This window comes from Triticum aestivum, chromosome 4B (genome assembly GCF_018294505.1).
Source record: "Triticum aestivum cultivar Chinese Spring chromosome 4B, IWGSC CS RefSeq v2.1, whole genome shotgun sequence".
In the NCBI taxonomy this organism is placed as follows: domain Eukaryota; kingdom Viridiplantae; phylum Streptophyta; class Magnoliopsida; order Poales; family Poaceae; genus Triticum; species Triticum aestivum.
This window is the reverse complement of record NC_057804.1, coordinates 278,769,455-278,775,724: the sequence shown is the minus strand read 5'-3', so window position 1 is coordinate 278,775,724 and position 6,270 is coordinate 278,769,455.

Below are 6,270 nucleotides of genomic sequence, written 5' to 3'. Positions count from 1 at the left end.
TTTGCATTGGATATATATTTGATATATAAATAATATATGTCCAATAATTACTGGAACATTTTATGTGGTTTGGTATATTTTAACTCTAGCCACATAACTATTTTCAGGATTTTATAAAATGGTTTAGTATTTTACTAAACTAAAACAACACAGAACAAAATAGATAAATAAAAACAGAAATAGAAAGAGAGAGAGAGAAGGAAGTTACCTGGCGCCCACTTACCTGGCCCAGCACGGCCCAGCCCATCTCCACTCCCCCCCCCCTTGTCGTCTTCCTCTGCCAGTAGGCAGAGGCGAGGTGTGGCGCGCGCCCGAGAGGCCTCGGCCACCTCCTGCTTCCCCTGGCCACCTCCTGCTTCCTCTCGTCGCCGTGGACCCCGTCCGCGACACCACGCACCCTCCCAGGCCTCGCACTCTCCCCGTGCCTTCTCCCCCCCTTCTCTGGCTCCCTCTCTCTTCCACCGAGCGGAGCCCCGCCGCCACCGACGAGCTCCCTCGCGGCCACCGCCACCCCCTAGCCTCGCCGATGCGCTCAAAGGCTCCGCCTCGACCCCCTCTTCCTCCCCACCGATCCACGGCCCTCCGGAAGCCCTGGATGCTGCCAGCTTCGCTGTTCCCCTCCTCGGCCACCGCGGATCGCCGCCGTCAAATCCGCCCCCGTCCGACTTCCCTCAAGCTCGCCGTCCACCTCTACAGGGTCTACGTGAGCTCTCCGTCCGTTTTCCCCTCTCTGTTTCGTCGTTCGCGCGCCGTAGCTAGGTTATCCACCGTGGCCGAGAGCTTCTCGCCGCCGGCCATGGCGTGGCCGTGGCCACAGCCACCGCAGCTCGCTCCCGAGCCCACCGTCGTGCTCACCGCAACCCCAGGAGGCCGCAGCGCCCTTCCGTTTCCCCTCTTGTGCACCGTAGCGCCGTTCCCGCCAACGCCCGAGGTCCGGCAGCCGCTGAGCTCGACGCCGGCGAGGATTACGGACGCCCTAGCTTCTCCCGTTTGCCCTATTAGATGCGCGCGAGCCTGGGCGTTCCGTAGATGCCCTCCGCCGGCCATTTGGTCGCCGGAGCAAGAAACCCGAAGGCCTCCGCCGCCTCAGCCTCGCCGGCGACTCAACGCCGGCGGGATTGAGTCGTTGACCAGGGGTTTGACCTCCCCTGGGTCTATGATAGGTGGGCCCCGCCATCAGGTGATTAGTTTAAGCTAATCACCACCTAATCTAACCCCCTGACAATGACATGTGGGCCCTAGTGCCCCTAATCTTTAATTAAACTAAACTAACCCCCCCTGTCTAACCTGTGTCACTGACGTGTGGACCCCCCACGTCAGGTTTGACCCGAGCCGACCCAGTTGACCTGCTGACCTCAGCCTTACGCCATGCTGACGCAATATTCCTTTTCTGGAATTTAGTTCATTTTATAAATATTCAGGAAATTCCAGAAATTTGTAAAAACTTCTAAAAATCATAGAAATTAACCGTAACTCCAAATTAGATAATTTATATATGAAAAATTATCAGAAAAATTCAAGGAAATCCATCTGTACCATTTTCATGCATGTTAGAACAACTTATAGCTGCTGTTTAGCACAAATCAATTAAATGGCATTTGAATAATCACATATGGAGTTTGAATTTGAATCTTGTATTCAAACCAACTTCATTTAATCTGTTGCTAGTTGCATTAGCCCAAAACACATTCATTTTGCCATGTCATGATCATGCATCATATTGTGCATTGCATTGATTGTGTTCCCTTCTGTGTTGCCGGTATTTGTCCCCTCTCGATAGACGTGATACCGATGATGTGATCGTTGACACTGATGAAGACTCAATGTTATCTTCAGAAGTGCCAGGCAAGCAAAACCCCCTTGTTCATTCCGATAAAATCCCACTCTCTCGCTCCTGCTCTCTTTTATTGCATTAGGACAACACCGATTCATCTGTTACTTGCTGCGGTAGCTGAACCCCTTTATCCTTTGCATGACCTGTCATTGCCACAGTAAATAAATGAAACCCACTAGCATGCGTAGGAGTTGTTTGAGCCCTGTTGTGCCTACTCATTCATGCTTGTTTGTCATGCCTGCTACTGCTTAGAGTTGAGTCAGGTCTGATTCATCGGGGATAAATCAGAGGTATGTGAACATGTCCTACTGTGTGTGAGCTAAGTGTGTGAACACGATTTGGTAAAGGTAGCGGTGAGAGGCCATGTAGGAGTACATGGTGGGTTGTCTCATTGCAGCCGTCCTCAGGAACTGAGTTCTGTGTTTGTGATCCATGATTCAGCTACTACCATGCATTGGGCCCAAAACCAATGGACCCTCTCGGCTTCTTGATCACCCTTGTCCTCTGTCCAGGAGTTGCAAGTAGTTTCTGGTGTTTGTAGTATGCTGGAGGCCGTGCGCAGCGCTGACCGTAGGGGTGGGCTGTGATGCGGTAGGCACGTGGCCGGGTAAACCGGGCGCCCGTTTGGTGTCACGGAACCCTGTTCACATCGTTTGGGGCTGTGAGCGAAACGCCGGCCGGATCTCCTCATGGATGGAACCCGAATAGGCGATAAACCTGGACTAGAGACTTGAGTGTTTAGGTAGGCCGTGGCCGACACCCACGTTGGGCTTCTGCTTGAAGGTTGCCGAGTACATGTCATGTAAACGGCGGTAAGTGGTGAGATCGTGTGTGAAGAAGTACACCCCTGCAGGGTTAACATCATCTATTCGAATAGCCGTGTCCGCGGTAAAGGACTTCTGGGCTGCTTATATAAGTTCATAGACAAGTGAAAGTGGATACTCTAAAATACACAAGATAAGCGTGAGTGCTATGGATGGCGCTCTCGTAGGGAGACGGGAGTGAATCCATAGTGGTGTATTGATATGGTGAATATGTGGACTCGTGTGCGCCACCTCAAAAGAGTTACTTGCAGTCGTAGTTCAGGATAGCCACCGAGTCAAAGCTGGCTTGCTGCAGTTAAACCCCACCATCCCTTTGTTGATAATGATGCATATGTAGTTAGTTCTGATGTAATTCTTGATGGGTACATTTGTACTCATGTTGCTTAATTTATGTTTTTTGCAGAGAGACCTCAGTCTCGCTAGTAGTTCCGTATGGTCTTCGACGTTTAGCTTGGTACCTCAGCTACGATCTTGTGCCCTCGGCAGGATTTGGTAGATAGTCAGGCTTCTCAGCCTTTTTCATTTATAGATGTCTGTACTCAGACATGATAGCTTCCGCTTGTGCTTTGACTTGTATGCTCTGATTGTTGGGTCATGAGACCCATGTTTGTAATATCTCGCTCCTCGGAGCCTATTGAATAAAATACTTGAGTTGTAGAGTCATGTTGTGATGCCATGTTGTATTTGCACATATCGAGCATATTGTGTGTATGTTATAGAAATGCTTGGTATGTGTGGGATCTGACAACCTAGTTGGTTATTCTTAGTAGCCTCTCTTACCGGGAAATGTCTCCTAGTGTTTCCACCGAGCCATGGTAGCTTGCTACTGCTCCGGAACACTTAGGCTGGCTGGCATGTGTCCTTCTTCGTTCCTGTGTCTATCCCTTCGGGGAAATGTCACGCATTGAGTACCGGAGGCCTGTTAGCCCGCTACAGCCCGGTTTACCGGAGTCCTGCTAGCCCAGTGCTACAGCCTGGACCCACTTGCTGATGACCGACATATTCGATGCTGGGTCATGGATGCCTGTCCCAGTAAGTCTGTGCCACTTTGGGTTTACTACTAGCCATGTCAGCCCGGACTCCTTATCATATGGATGCTAGCGACACTATCATATACGTGTGCCAAAAGGCGCAAACGATCCCGGGCAAAGGTAAGGCGACACCCGTGGGAATACCGTGCGTGAGGACGCAAAATGATATGAGGTGTTACATGCTAGATCGATGTGGCATGGAGTCGGGGTCCTGACATACCACTAGTGGTTGAGAAACGCCTCTGTGGTGTTGTCTCAAAGGGAGAATAGGGTGAGCCTTCATGGCGTAGGTGTGCCTTCGTGGTAACATCCACTCCTCTAACGGTGACTAGCTTCCCTCCAAGGAAGTGAACATGGGCATACATCCTCGTCTCCCGGAGTTGCGGTTATTCCTAACCCTAACTCTCTACTTGTGGTTACTTGTCTCGTTACACTTACATACATTATATTGTGCCTGCCTACTTACGTGTTTGTGTTGTTTGCTTAGTACTTTATGCTCACGTGCAATTGTTAGGCTCATCTTCATATTCCGCATTATTGCCTAAAATTGCCAAGGAACAATTAAAATTTGTAATTGTACCTATTCACCCCCCTCTAGGTCCATCTCGATCCTTTCAATGGTACAAACAGAAATCGAAAAACAAATTCAAAGCCAATATAAGCAAGAAGAACAAGGCATTGAAAGGCCGCCAAGCCTCAATATCAAATGCTATTCAAGGGCCACACAGCCACTCAGTTACTCCTTAATTCAAACCTATAAGCCGGGCCTCACATGACCAATCGCTGTTTTAACTTTTACAAGTTCAAGGTCTTTATAAGATCGACTGTCAAGAGTATGGCGAGTCATTCCAAGATTACCTGGTCGGAGTAGCAAGCATACAAAGGCAGGATAACCCGGATTTTTTGGTGAATACACTTGGCGTACAAGCCTATTACAAGGGACAACAAAGCTCTATTTAGTTAACAAGGAGCCCCCAAGTAATATTTTGATCAAGGCGTACAAGCCGGATCAGTAGGGTAGTCATACCTATGCTCAATGAGCAGGAAGCCCCCAAGTAATTTGCAATCAAGGCGTAGAAGCCGGATCAAGAGGGTAGTCATAGCTATGTTCATTTGGACAGGAAGCCCCCAAGTGACCTTATGAATTGACAATAAAGACTCGGATGCTCAGGAATGAAACGACAAAGGCCCTAAATTATTAGGGATGTCGGCTTTATTATACTAATCATAATATATATATTGGTAGAAATATGTACATCACAAGAGCCAGTAGCTCAGGTGTAATAAGTCCGAAGATGAGCAATATTCCACGGGCGATGGGTCTCCTCCTCCGACATGCGGGAATCCTTATGGTCTCGAACATCAATAAGGTAGTATGACCCGTTGTTCAGATTATTGCTGACCACAAAGGGCCCTTCCCAAGGTGGGGATAGCTTGTGCATATCAGTTTGATCCTGGATGAGCCGGAGCACCAAATCCCCTTCTTGAAAGGTCATGGTTTTAACCTGGCGGATGTGATAACGACACAGATCTTGCTGGTAAATCGCCGAATGAGCTACCGCAAGGTCACGCTCCTCATCCAAAAGATCAAGAGCATCCTGACATGCTTTCTCATTATCAGTTTTAACATAAGCCGCCACACAAGGCGAGTCGTGACGTATGTCACTAGGGAGAACTGCCTCTACACCATAAACCATGAAGAAAGGTGTGTAACCCGTAGACCTGTTGGGGGTAGTATTGATACTCCATAGCACTGAGGGCAACTCTTCCATCCAACAACCCGGCGTCCTCTGCAAAGGGACCGTAAGCCGGGGTTTGATACCTCTCAAGATTTCTTGATTGGATTGGCCCTCTCAACTTGTCTATTAGACTGGGGGTAAGCCATGGACGACACATCAAGACGAATAAGTTCTTGATGATAGAATTCTTTCATTGCACCCTTAGACAGATTAGTACCATTATCCGTAATGATACTATGGGGGTTTCCAAAATGAAAGATTACCTTTTTGATGAATTGAACTGCCGTTGGTGCATCACATTGGCTGGCCGGCTCAACTTCAACCCACTTTGTAAACTTGTCAACAGCCACTAGGAGGTGCGTCTTTTTGTCCTTGGACCTTTTAAAAGGTCCAACCATATCTAGTCCCCAGACTGCAAACGGCCAAGTAATTGGAATCATCCTCAATTCTTGAGCCGGCACATGAGCTCGTCTAGAAAATTTCTGACAGTCATCACATTTACTGACCAAATCTTCTGCATCAGCATGAGTCGCCAGCCAATAAAATCCATGACGAAAAGCTTTAGCAACGAGGGATTTAGAGCCAACATGATGACCGCAATCTCCTTCATGAATCTCCGTTAGAATTTCACGGCCCTCCTCGGGAGAGATGCATCATTGGAACATTCTTGTAACACTGCATCGGTGTAACTCACCATTGACAATAGTCATTGACTTAGACCTTCGGGTTATTTTCCTGGCCAAAGTTTTATCATCAGGTAACCCGCCCCAGGTTATATAAGCCAAATATGGAATAGTCCAATCCGGAATAACATGGAGAGCCGCCACCAACTGTGCCTCCTG